The sequence below is a fragment of the Bos grunniens genome, chromosome 29 (genome assembly GCF_055505025.1).
Source record: "Bos grunniens cultivar Pamir isolate PY7600 chromosome 29, Bosgru_T2T1.0, whole genome shotgun sequence".
NCBI lineage: Eukaryota > Metazoa > Chordata > Mammalia > Artiodactyla > Bovidae > Bos > Bos grunniens.
Genome location: NC_141193.1, coordinates 39,665,644 through 39,679,365, shown reverse-complemented (window position 1 = coordinate 39,679,365; position 13,722 = coordinate 39,665,644). Strand labels below are relative to the sequence as shown.

General features: G+C 43.1%; 1 protein-coding gene and 1 long non-coding RNA gene across 42 annotated transcripts in view; one reads left to right on the top strand and one right to left on the bottom strand.

Annotated features, from left to right (window-relative positions):
* The window catches only part of DLG2 (discs large MAGUK scaffold protein 2), a 2,335,250-nt gene that overhangs the window by 2,132,778 nt on the left and 188,750 nt on the right, over positions 1–13,722 (top strand). The window lies entirely within an intron of this gene.
* LOC147342527 (uncharacterized) lies at positions 8,200–9,516 on the bottom strand. The gene is made up of 2 exons (XR_015157896.1): positions 8,880–9,516; positions 8,200–8,714 (listed from the first exon to the last, which is right to left on the bottom strand). It is a non-coding gene; the product is annotated as an uncharacterized LOC147342527 (long non-coding RNA).

Here is a 13,722-nt window from a genome sequence, read left to right as displayed (position 1 = left end):
CCCCACAAGTGTTAGCCTCTATTTACTCTCAGAAATAATCTTTTTGTGTCTTAGTCTTCTCAGATATACAGTACTTATTTTGTAAAATCCCAATATGAGTCACCATAATAGTAATAACTAATACTTGCATAAGTATCTTAGTTTGGAAGCTTGACAGTTAACACTTTTAAGGACTTATAATAGTCTATCTGTGGTAGGAAAAATAATCTAAACTCATTATCACATTTTTGAGGTTCTGTTTACAGATTTAGTTTATTCGGAGATAGTATGGTGTAAAAAGAGTGCTTTTAGACTCTAGGGGCAAATGTGGGTTTAAACTCTATTGCTGTCATTTGTCAACCATGTGAACTTGGGCAACTAATTTTGTTTGTCTGGGCCTCACTCTACTCATCTATAAAACGGTAATAATACCTACCTCATAGGATAGTTGTAAGGATTACAGTGAGTAATGTACATGTGATCTTATAAGATCTTACAGATCTTATTTAATAGAAATTAAATATTTATTCTTTGGGGAAAAAAGGGCATCTCACTTTCTCAGTCATTGACTCATTAAAGCTTATATGCACACAGGAAGTAGGGCTGTATATATATTTTTAAAGCAAAAATAAAAATGATTGCTACATGTGCTGTGCTGTGCTCAGTCACTCAGTCCTGTCTGACTCTTTACAACCCTGTAGACTCCACCTGCCAGGCTCCTGTGTCCATGGGGATTCTCCAGGCAAGAATTCTGGAGTGGGTTGCCATGCCCTCCTCCAGGGGAATCTTCCCAACCCAGGGATCAAACCCAGGCCTCCCACACTGCAGGCGGATTCTTTAGCATCTGAGCCACCAGGGAACCCCCTATCTAGTACATATGAAGACACAAAACTTTTCCATATTTGGATAACTATATAGACCAAACTTAGAAAACCAAAGTGGAATGTGTAAGCCTGATATATGTTCCTGATGGTTTTTTATTAGTAGTAACTTTTAACCTTATACCTTTGACTCAAAGTTCAAAAGCTGATTCTGCTGATGTTCTTAACTTGGGAAACTAGATGGTCCACCGTGATTCCAGGCACAGGAACACATTTCTGGAGGTATGAGTTCAGCGTTAACATGCAGATGTCTGAAGAACATCCAGAAGGAAGCATGTAGCAAAGTTAGGTGAATTAAAGTCTTTAAAGAGGAGAAATGTGGGGTGGAGATGGTAGCTGAATGGAGAAGAGATGTGCTCGTGGAAGAGAATACAGAGTGATAGGAGCAGGGAGTAATAGAAGGCTTTGGCTAGCCTTGGAGAACTCTCCTAGTAGGCTGGAATTATAGGAATCTTCTGGCTCCACTTGAGCAGACATTCCAGTCTGAGACAGAGCTTCCAGTGTAGGTTGTAGCAAATAATGAGTCCAGCACCGAGGGGGGCACACTCAAGGCCACAAAAGGAAAAGGACGGGCAGGATCTCTTAAATAGTTTACAGTCAAATTGGCCACATATAGAAAACAATTACATATCAATACAGTTTAGTGTAAGATCAATGCAATACAATATAGATCCACACAGTGTAACATGGAGTCATCCTGACTGACGGGAGTCTTGGAGAATTTGGAGAAGGGAGAGGTTCAGCCCCGATCTTCAGTATGTGGATTCAAGGCCAGACTCTGGAGCCAGAGTGTCTGTCAGACCCCAGGTCAATGACTAACTTAGCCTTTCTGCTCAACTTCCCTGTCTATAAGATGAGGGTAATGCTTGCTCCACAGGGTTTTGGTGTACAGTGAAAGGCGGAGCCTCACTGACAGGCCAAACTGGATGAGTAAGACTATGAGAAGAAAAGCAAAACCTGGGAGAAGTAATTCTCTGGAGGAAAGACCTAAGACTAGAGCATGGAATGGTAAAGGAATAAACTCAAATAGTGGAATGTGAGTTATGCTCTGTGTTGTATACTTTGTGTCTGAGCAGAGAGGATATTTGAACTCGTGCACACCCTCTAGTTTGGATGTGGATCAAGGATAGATAAAGAATAGGAGGTAGGGGCTCACTCTCACCGTCTCATTAGTTAATCCCCATGTGCCTTAGTTTCATCACCTGTAGAATGAGCCCCATAGACTTGTTAAGGTTGAATGCGTTTACACATGTAATGCTGTTAGAATGTGGTTTGACAAAAGTAAACGCTCAGAACATGTTGACTGTCGTTTTAACTATTATCCCATCATCATTTCTTATGTTCCTGATATGTGCCGTGAACTGTGGCGGGCACTGAGATGTGGCAGTGAGGAAAGTAATGGGCAGCCAAGGCAAAGTAGGGTAGCAGAGGAGACTAGCATCCAGACACATGGACCCGGTTCCACAGCTGAGATCCATCGTTTAGTTTCCTCCTGTGTCACCTGGAGCAAGAGTCTACTTCTGTACGCTACAGGTGATTCTGATACTACCACAGGATTGTTGGAGTAAGAAATTAGATTAATCTGTATATAAGGTGGGCTTCCCAGGTGGCGCTAGTGGTAAAGAATCCACCTGCCAATGCAGGAGACGCAAGAGATGTGGGTTCGATTCCTGGGTCAGGAAGATCCCCTGGAGGAGGGCATGGTAATCTACTCCAGTATTCTTGCCTGGAGAATCCCATGGACAGAGGAGCCTGGCAGGCTACAGTCCATGGAGCCGCAGAGTCAGACACAACTGAAGTGACTTAGTATGCACACATATGTATAAGACATTCAGTACAGTTCCTGGCATATAGTAAATTCTCAGTCCTGGAAGTATTGGTGAAAACATTAGAAGTTTGGCAAAACTCAAAAGTGCATACAATGTGAAGAACTGGAGAAGGTATGCAGCACCAGCTTTTCAAGGGAGAGGATGTTTTTCAGTCATTTGTTAAGCATCATTAGAACAAATTGTGAATGAGAAGGTAGGTCTCACTAGGAAAAGGTGAATTTCACTAGCTAAAGGATCTGTTATTGCAAACAAGAAAATATATCACAAATCATTTAGCTTACCAGAAATGAAAGTCAAGTGGTGTCAGTTACAATTACAAAATATACTTTGGCTACTAAGAATAGCTGTGTTTATTATCATTATCATCCCGTGAAGCTAAGAACAGACTTAACCTTTGATCTCTTTGCTGGCAGTTGGATAGAATTAACTTAATTATGGTTGGTTGGACTGATCATTTTTGGCAAGAACTTTTTGCTTATCTCATGTGTCTGTAGGAAATTTACGTTACCATAGTACAACTGCATTTTTTCAGAAATAATAAGATATCTCTATGTGTTTGGCCCCACCCTTCTCAAGAAAACAAGAACCATAAAAACAATCTTTGAAAAAGCCCTTTGGACACAAAATGTGTCCAGTTTAAACTCTGTTGGGGATTCACTATCAACAAGGAAGAATAAGGGAACACTGTGCAACTGGATTATAATCTACAGAAGTACTAGAAATAGTTAACATTAGGAGGCCACTTCTTGCTATATGTTTTCCAGACTTTAGCTCTTGTATCCCTGTGGTCATGCAGTCTTGGCAGGTATGGCTGTTAGGCTTCTTTCACAGAGGTTTAGGAACTTGCCTGAGATTTTACAGCACAGCCTTATCTTCTTTCCTCTATAGTCTTGAGTTCACAGATACTGTGTTCATGAAAGAAATCTGAGTTTACTTTCGGTCGGCAACTGTGAGTGTTCTTTTGGCCTAATGCGTTTGAGAAGATCATAAGGGTAGAATATATATGGAAACATGGATACTATTGGTAAACAACAGTGTAGCAAAGGCACAGTTTACTTAAGTTTCCCAAGTAAACAGTAAACCAAAGGTTAAACATGATGCAAGCTTGGGCGAAAGTGTTAATGGCAGAGTGGGATTAGAACCCAGGTGTCTTAGATCCTGAGCTTTCCCCATGGCTCAGTGGTCAAGAATTCGCTTGCAATGCAGGAGCCATAGGAGATAAGGGTTCGATCCCTGCATCAGGAAGATGCCCTGGAGAAGGAAATGGCAACCCACTCCAGTATTCTTGCCTGGGAAATTCCATACAGAGAAGCCTGGCGGGTTACAATTCATAGGGACGCAAAGAGTTGTGCATGACTGAAGTGACTTAGCACGCACGCTCTGAGATTCCAGGCCAACAGCCAACTAATGGACATCAGCCTTTCATCTGTGCAGGCTCAGGTGCCTCTCCCATGTGATTTCTCACTTCCCCTCTAACAGTGGGTTAGTGAGCTAAGGAAATCAAGTCATGGTGTCCAATCCTTTTGGTAAGCCATCTAATTAACTTACCTTGCCAGGCACTAACTAATATTTAGTTCATTTTCATTGGAGTTGTAGCAGCAAAAAATCACAGATAGAATGAGACAAATCCCAGTCTAAATGTGATAACACTGAGCTGTGGAAGCACAGGTGAAAGAGCAGCTCCTGCTGACTGACGAAACGTTGAGGCTCTGTAAAATGTTGAGAGGAAGAGCTGGCATTTGCACTGGGTCTTGGAGCACGAGTAGGACTTCAGGAGGTGCTAATGGGGTAGCAGGTGGAAGGGCCTTGTAGAGAGGAAACTTGGAAGCATGCAAATCTGTGAATACTGGAGGTTCTTCTTGGGGCAGGACTGGTGAAACTAGTGGCGGAGACGTGCTGGCTTCTGTGTCAGTGAGTGCAAAGCAGTCTGGAGTTGGCCACCTAAGAACCATTATCCAGCGTTGATGATGTGTTCATGTGACCTTAGTTTCACGTATCTGTATTTTAATTCATTGATGGCGTCTGAAGTACAGCAAAATGTAGTTTTATAGCCTGCATTGGGGTCATCATATTCCATTGCAAAGGAGGTGAGGGAAGGGGATAATTTTCATTGAGAAACAAATTAGGAATATATTTGAAAAAATATGAAGATAAATGAATTTCCACTGTGGAACAAATTCTGACCTGTAGAGTAACAAGTTCCTCCATGCATTTTAAATTTTTTATTTATTTGGCTGCTCTGGGTGTTCGCTGCAGCACACAGGATCTTTGATCTCCATTGCAGCAATCAGAATCTTCTATTTGCAGCTCAGAGAATGTTCAGTTGCAGCATGCAGGATCTTTACTTGTGGCTCGTGAACTCTTAGTAGCAGCATGTGAGATCTAGTTCCCTTCCAAGGATCGAATCTGGGTCCCTGCATTGGGAACACAGAGTATTCACCCCTGGACCACCAGGGAAGTCATCCTCCATGCATTCTCTTATACCTTCTCCTCCCAGCCCCTTCTGCTGGGGAGGGAAAGTAGGCAGCGTGATGGGTGTCAGGGTCGGGAGGCAAGTTCTGAGGCTAACTGGCTTCCAGGCCCATCTTCAGAGGCGAGGAAGGCTAGAGGGAAGATGTGATCAGGACCTATCCTGAACAAGATGATGGAAGGAAGATCCTTGAGGCTTGGAGAGAGCCTCTGTCATTTGCAGAGCTTCAGTCAAGCCTGGCATTATAGCGCCCTGTAGTCACTTTTGTTCAAACAGAGTGACGGTTTGGGGAAAGTGGTATTTCATTGGTATGGGATTTTACTGGAAGTGAGCTCAGTGGTGACTCTTAATGAGTGTCACCCTGCTGACTGTTCAGAGTTGTGTTTTTCATACCATCTGTTAACATTTCTGAGTTCACTGCACGGCCAGCAAGGGCTGCAAGTTGTTTCCTGTTGTGCACAGTGTTAGGCCAGTTCTGGCCAGATGAGCTGTGTGCCAAGCAGGGTGCCTTTGCAGCAGAGCCTCTCCTGGAAGGCTCAGGTCCCGTCTGCAGGATTCCTATGGTGCTGTTTAGGCATCCCCGGGGCACAGTGATGCCAACAGCTAACTGTGGAGATAGTAAAATTGTACGTGGTGGCAATTTAGGAAGTGTATATATGTGTGTGTGTATATATATATATATTTGTGTGTATATATATATATATATATATATCAGAGCCATGGGCTAGATCCTTCTGGATCTGAGTTTAGGCAATGGAATTTTGACAACCCAGCTTGTGAAGGAGCGGTGTGCAAGAGTATAGCGACGTGGGGAACTGTTATGTGGTCTTTGCTGATGAACGTCTTCTTGATTCTCTTTTCTTTTAATGAATTGAATCAGTTCTAATGAGGTGGATGAAACTGGAGCCTATTATACAGAGTGAAGTAAGCCAGAAGGAAAAACACCAATACAGTATACTAACGCATATATATGGAATTTAGAAAGATGGTAACGATAACCCTGTATACGAGACAGCAAAAGAGACACTGATGTATAGAACAGTCTTATGGACTCTGTGGGAGAGGGTGAGGGTGGGAAGATTTGGGAGAATGGCATTGAAACATGAAAAAAAAAAAAAAAAAACTTTCTCCTCAGTTTGTTGAAATATGTGAAATGATATCAAAGAATTTCATAAGATGAATTTCATAAGCCATACAAATGTTATTTTATGAATAAATGTATTCTGGTAAATTAAAAAAAAAAAACAAAAAAAGAATTACGAAATCAAACATCTCAAATATATCAAATATCTATTTTGAGGATTCCTATTTTTGCTTCTTTTAAATCTATACACACTTGGTGCCCCCAGGGTGAAGAGCAGTTGCCACGAGGTCTAGGCAGCTTGTAGGACCCATCCGTCTGCTCCCAGAGCATGTCCTGGCTGACCCAGTAGGAGTACTCTGACAATGCCTCCCAGGGGCAGTGTAGCTTTTCCTGGACAGAAAATGCTGGGCACGCTGTGGGGAAGCCGGTAACACCGTCTGTCCCACCAAGTTTAAGATTTCTACTGCTTTTCCTGAAAAGCTGAATTGGAAACGTTGACAGTTTGCATGTCAACAGACATTGTCTGTTGTCTTTCCTTCTTTTCTTCTTACATTTTCCCCTTCATTCACTCAGCAGACTTTTATCTATTTATTTAGGACTGCTTGTGTGGTAGGCACTGAACCAGCTGCTGAGGCTCTGTTTGCAATGCTCAGGTCCTGCCTAGGTCCCTGGTGGTCAGGGACGGAGTAGCTACCGAGTTCAGTGCAGTTTGGTGATGCGTGCTGAGGTGAAGAAGCACTGGGTGGCTGTCGGGGCTAGGAGGACACCTTATTTATTGATCCTCTACTCTATGCCAGGCCACGTAGGCATCACCATTCACCCTCATGAACTGGAATCTCATTCCTACAGAATGTAGATGCACTTGTCTGGGTTAATTGTTCCCCTCATTCTGAGCCTAGACCAGTCCCTAATCCATCTCAACCATGCCTCCCATCCCTAGGTGCTCCCACACTGACCACACAAGCCAAATTCTGGCACTGGGTTCTCATCCCCTTATGAATATGTCAACTGGCATATCCTGAGGAAGTACTGCCATATATTAAGATAAAATGATTTCTCTTATTTCAGTTTCTGCAGATATCTTGAGAGTATCTATTAGATACAAAAGTCTGCTAGGTGGGGCATTAATTGTAGAGAGAGAGCTGGGGCACTTCTCATATTCTTGTGGAGTTGGGTCCTCTAGGAGGGAAGAGATTAGACATATAACCAGCAGTTTACAGAGCAGGCCATGGGTATCATGAGAGTGTGCTCGGTGAATGAAGCAGTTTCATTTTAACCAGGAGAATCAGGAAACACTTAGATGTAGTATTAATGGTATTTTTGTCTGTGTCATAAAGATTGGTGAGAGTGTCAGCAAAGAGAGAAGAAGCATCATTGTAAGTGGAGGAAAAATTAGATGAGCAGGAAAGTACAAAGTATGGTCTGCAAACACTTGGGGCACTTGGAATCTTATGAGGGAGGGTTGTCATCAAGAAAAAGGGAGACTGAGCGCAGATCACAAGAGCCTTGAATGCCCAGCTAAGGCATCTGAGGTTCATTCTCTACGACTCCATCTAGAGACAGGTCCTTTAACTCAGTTGGTAAAAATTGCATCAGATAAGGGTTAAGAGGCGGCAGTAAGGATGGAAAAACCTCGGTCACTGCTCTGGGGCCTCCCAGTATGATGGACACCCTTCATTCAGTCTTCTAAAATTTAATTTTCACCAGTTAAAAATTTCTCAGCCTCCACCCCCAATGTGGTTTATTTTCCTACTTCCTGAAGGTGCCTGGTCACTTTCACTAACAGATAAAATATATTTATTTCTTTGTGAAAATGGTCCCCCAAAGAAATTCCTCCTCTGATGGAAATGCCGAGAAATGACTAATACTTACTGGGTTTCATGAGTGGATATGACATGTATAGTGATAGTTACAAATCTAGGCATCTCAGGTGGCCCAAGGCGTAGCCTTCCTGGATTTATGGGCAAACATGTTTAATTCAGGACAAAGAAAAAGTAGTGGTAACATGCATAAGAAAGATTTATGCCCATTAAGGGAATTGTGCTTGGGCATCCGGGAGACAGGAGGAGAGGCTGTCACTGGCATTGAAAGATGGTTGGGTCAGTTGTGAGTGGTGTCTTCTCTCTCCAGAGGAGAGGAGAGCAAGGGAAAATGACTGCAAAGCTACTGAGGCTCTCAGCTCCGTCTCAGGATTGTTCAGCTTGTAGTTACTGCTTTGGCATATGATGTAGCCCACGGTGAATGTTAAATCATTATAGCTGGGCCTATGACCGAAAAGTTGCTGTCTTCCCTTTGTTGTTCAGGTATTTTTGGTCTTGACAGTCGCTCTGTGTCCACCGCGAAATCAACACACCCCGCTGGGAAGTTAGACTGGGGCTCCTCTTCTGCCACCTCTGCTTTCCAGTTGTGTGACTTTGGGCACATTCTGTGGCTGCCCGGAGCCTCAGTTTTCACATATGTACATTGGGCTTCTGGAAGGATTAAAGGAGAGTGCGTATAAAAGCTCACAGGTATGGGCTAGTCATGCACAACTTTGGTGGGATATGAAACTCAAAGAGTCTGAAGAAGGAAAACCAAGATATAGTTCCTTAGTTCTTATCAAAGGGAGGTCAGCCTGGAAGGAAGTGATAACTCACCATGATATGATAACGATTCACAGAAGGACTTTCCTTGGGTGGTGTTCATCTTTAATCAGACCACAATAATATTAAGACAACACACTTAAAAAGCATACAGCCAGATTTCAAGTGTGCGCTTGAGCACAATTCATCTTAATAATCATGTTTCAAAGTGAATAATTGGCTTCTAAATCCTGGTCCTCTCCCCCTTTTCAGTAGCAGGTGGAGAAATTAAAACAAGCACAGGCTGTTGCCAGATAGATACCCTCCTACGTCATCTACAATCACTGCTTTGTGGCTCCAAGCTGGGGAACAACTGTGCTGCAAAGATTTGAAAAACAGCATAATTATGAAAGCTTTTAGCACTTTGGAGTGAACACTGATGAGTCTGCATTTCATTTGAGAAGAAACTATATTCTTCCATGCCATGAAGAATTCAGTTCTCTAAAACACAGGCTGGCTTTACTAATACACGTAGATTCCAGGTGGTTTGTTTCTTGCTTTCCCATGATAGTTCACCAGGGCTTTCTCTAGCCAGAAGCTGTGTCCTTAGACTGTCAGTGTGACCTTGGTAACTCTGAGCCAGGTGAGAAGCAAAATCCAAACTTGATCTTATCCTTGAGGTATGTTTTGGAAACAGAATTTAATTGTCTCCCTATTTGATGCTCTTGATTTAGAACCAAACAACATTCTGAATTAGACTTCCTGGGGCATTCTCCTTCTAATGAGCAGTTTAATTAGAATGAACTGAGCATACTGGGTGCTTTTCTCTTTCTCCTCCTCCTCCAGCTCCTTCTCATACTTCTTTTTCTTCATCATCACCATCATTACCAAATATTGGTAACAGAGAAACTCTATGAAAGTGTTATTCCACATACTGTGTTGTCCTAAATTAGCTTACAAGTCCCTGTAAACCCTGAGTACATAAAAAAGCATGAATAATCTGGTCAAATGAATTCTCAATTTAATATGAAGAGACTGGGCATTTTCTGGGCTTCCCAGGTGGCACTAGTGGTAAAGAACCTGCCTGCCAGTGCAGGAGACATAAGAGACACGGGTTTGTTCCCTGGGTCAGGAAGACCCCCTGGAGAAGGGCATGGCAATCCATTCCAGTATTCTTCCCTGGAGAATACTTCCTCCCACAGAGGAGCCTGGTGGGCTACAGTCCATTGGGTCGCACAGAGTCAGACACAACTAAAAATCAACTTAGCACGGGCATTTTCTGGGCCCCATTTTGTGCAGCTCTTTGACCTGTGTCATCTTTATCCTAACCATAGTCTTGTAATTACAGTTGGCATTATTTCCAACTCAGAGAGATTAAGTAATTTGCTCCTGGTCAGCCTGGCAATAAGTATGTACATCTGGAGTTACTTCTGAGATGTTTTTGGCCTCAAACTCTGTTCTTAGTTTGGTGGGTACTTATTGGCACCTGTTATATGTTAAGTACTCTAGGAAGAGCTAAGTACACAGTTAGTAAGACATAATGCCTTTCTCCATGGATGGTTACACTAGCAGGGGAAGCCAATAAAACGATCATACCAAAATTATAACAATTATAAGTGGCCTAAAAATATAACAATGTTTGTTTAATAAATATAATATTCAGTCACTCAGTTGTGTCTGACTCTTTGAAACCCCACAGACTGGAGCACACCAAGCTTCTCTGTCCTTCACCATCTGGAGTTTGCTCAAACTCATGTCCATTGAGTCAGTGATGCCTTCCAACCATCTCAACCGTCTCATCCTCTCTCGCCCCCTTCATTATAAGTGTCATAAATGCAATAAGGAATATTTGTGTGAGATATATAGAGATGAGAAGAGGCACGATTAATTCCGTTTAAGGGGGTAAGATTGGAGAAGACTTGCTATTAAAGGGAATATAGAATATGAATTTTAAGGGGAAAGGAGTTAGCCATGCAGATAAGGGTAAAAGATGCAAGTTGCAGGCAGGCCATTTATCTATTAAAAGAATATAAATGTGAAGAACTGAGTGTTTCTAGAGAACTTTAAGCAACAAATATTATGACATAATTTTATGCTGATTTGGGGGGGTTCAAATATGTGTAAGCTAGCTGTCCTTCAGGTTTCAGTTCAAGGTGGAAATTATGATTTATTCATAAGTTATTACAATACTAAGGATCTGATATGATAACCCTCAGAGAAGTAATAAAGATACTAATACTATAATTTGGAGGCAGGAGATACAGTTTCTGATGGGGGTGTTCAAAGAAGGCTCAAAGGAGATAGCATTTAAGCTGGACCTAAAGGAAAGATGGAACAAGAAGAAGGTATTCCAGGTGTCAGACAAAAGCACTGAGGTGGGAGAAAGCCCAGGAGAATGTCAGCATGCCTGAAGGAGAGGATCAAACTTTATCGAGTTCCAGGCCGCAGGGGGGATGGTTTCTCCTGTGTGTTCAGCAGCACCATCCTCACCTGCCCAGACCTCCCGCAATGATCTTCTTCAGCAGTTAACAGAGGACACATGGTCACTGTATTCAGACAATTCTCTATTCAGTTCTGGGCTCCATGCTTCTCCAGCTGTATCAGTTAACCTCTGAGCCTCAGATTCCTCACCTGTAAAACTGAGATAATAACATGTATCTTGGGGCCAGATGAGAATGAAACATCAGTACATCCCTCATCCTTATATTTGGGCTTCCCCTGGTGGCTCAGTGGTCAAGAATCCACCGGCCAATGCAGGAAACCCTAGTTCGATCCCTGGTTCAGGAAAATCCCCTGGAGAAGGAAATGGCTTCTTGCCTGGGAAATCCCATGGAGAGAGGGGCGTGGCGGGCTACGGTTCGTGGAGTCACAAAAGAGTCGGACGTGACTTAGCAACTAAAACAGCAAGGCATCCTTCTATGCGGGCTTCCCTGGTGAGTCTGGTCAAGAACCCGCCTGCAATGCAACAGACACAGGCTCGATCTCTGGGTCGGGAAGACCACTTGGAGGAGGAAATGGCAACTCACCCTAGTATTCTTGCTGGGAAAATCCCATGGACAGAGGAGCCTGGCAAGCCACAGTCCACGGGGTTGCAAAGAGTCTGACACAGCTGAGCATGCACGCATGCATCCTTATACAACTCCTTAATAAATGTCACCGTTTGACACTCCAGTGTCCGTCCCTTTTCTGACACTTTCTTCCATCCTCAGTCCTTAACTCACACTGCACCTAAGACCTCAGCTGACGGATATTTGTAAATGGTCATGTTCTCTTTTGAGAGGATCTTGCATTCTTAAAAGTTATCTTTTTAGTTTAATGTATTATAGGAGAGTGGGTTGATAATTATCAGCAGATATAAAGAGAAATTAACCAAGTAGGCAGTGCTTTTGACTAAATATAGATAAATCAGTTTTCTTGGTTGAGTCCCTGGGAAAGCTCCACTCAGGTGGAGATTGGCAGATAGCAAATTTATGGGGAGTGCTTTAGAATCAAATTGCAGGGGAAGGCAATCGAATCGGGCAGAAGGAAAAGTTGGATATTAATACAGTTTCAATGGAGGCTCCTGAAGGTATGGTCCTGTACAGCTGTCCTGAGTTGAGATAAAGGGGCTGGGCCTTGACACCCCTTCACTGACCAGGAACTCCATGTAGACTGCCCCAGAAAGGAAGAGGTGTTTAGGGTGATGCCGCTTTCTTCATCTGTAAACAGCTCGGGGAGTAAGTGCTTCAGTCTTAAAGGGAGATATGAGGGGCACATCGTGACATCTGCGGTGGTATCTGAGGCAAGGAAGTTCTATATACTCCTCTTAAGGACTTCTGTAACAGGCTAGGATTCATGTATGGATGGAATTACTTTGCTGATAGCCAAGATGTGGCATTAAAAAAAAAAATTATTTGGCTGGGCCAGGTCTTAGTTGCAGCATGTGGGATCCAGTTGCCTGACGAGGGACCGAACCCTGGACCCCAGCATTGGGAGCTCAGAGTCCCAGCCACTGGACCACCAGGGAACTCTCAAGACATGGCATTTTTAAAGCAAGAAGAATCTGTATGTATTTGAAGCATTGTATTAGCTTCCTATTGTTGCAATAGCAAATTGCCATGAATTTAGTGGCTTGAAACAATACAAATTTATTCTCCTACAGTTCTGGAAGCCAAGAATCTGAAATGGTTCACTAAGCTAAAGTCACAGTGTTGGCAGAGTTGGTTCCCCCTGACGGCTCTGCAGGAAATCCATTCCCTTGCCTTTTCCAGCTTCCGAAAGCCACCCACACTCTGGGACTTGATCCCTTCCTCATCTCATTTCAGCCCCTTCCTTCTGTCGCCTCATTTCCTACTTCCTCCTTTGGTGTTCTTTCCCCTCTTATATGGACCCTTGTGATTGCATTTGTTGTTCTTCAGTCATTCAGTTGTGTCTGACTCTTTGGGATCCCATGGACTATAGAACACCAGGCTTCCCTGTCCTTCACTATCTTCTGGAATTTGCTCAAACTCATGTCCATTGAGTCAGTGATGCCATGCAGCCATCTCATCCTCTGTCACCCGCTTCTCCTCCTGCCTTCAATCTTTCCCAGCATCAGGGTCTTTTCCAGTGAGTCAGCTCTTCACATCAAGTGGCCAAAGTATCAGAGCTTCAGCTTCAGCATCAACATTCACCTTCCAATGAATACTCAGGGTTGATTTCCTTTAGGATTGACTGGTTTGATCTCCTTGCTCTCCAAGAGGCTCTCAAGAGTCTTCTCCAGCACAACAGTTCAAAGGTATCGATTCTTTGGCACTCAGCCTTTTTTATTGTCCAGCTCTCACATCTGTACCTGGCTACTGGAAAAACCATAGCTTTGATTTCATTTAGGGCTTCCCAGATAATCCAGGATAATCTCCTCATCACAAATTCCTTAACACAATCACACCTTCAAAGTCCT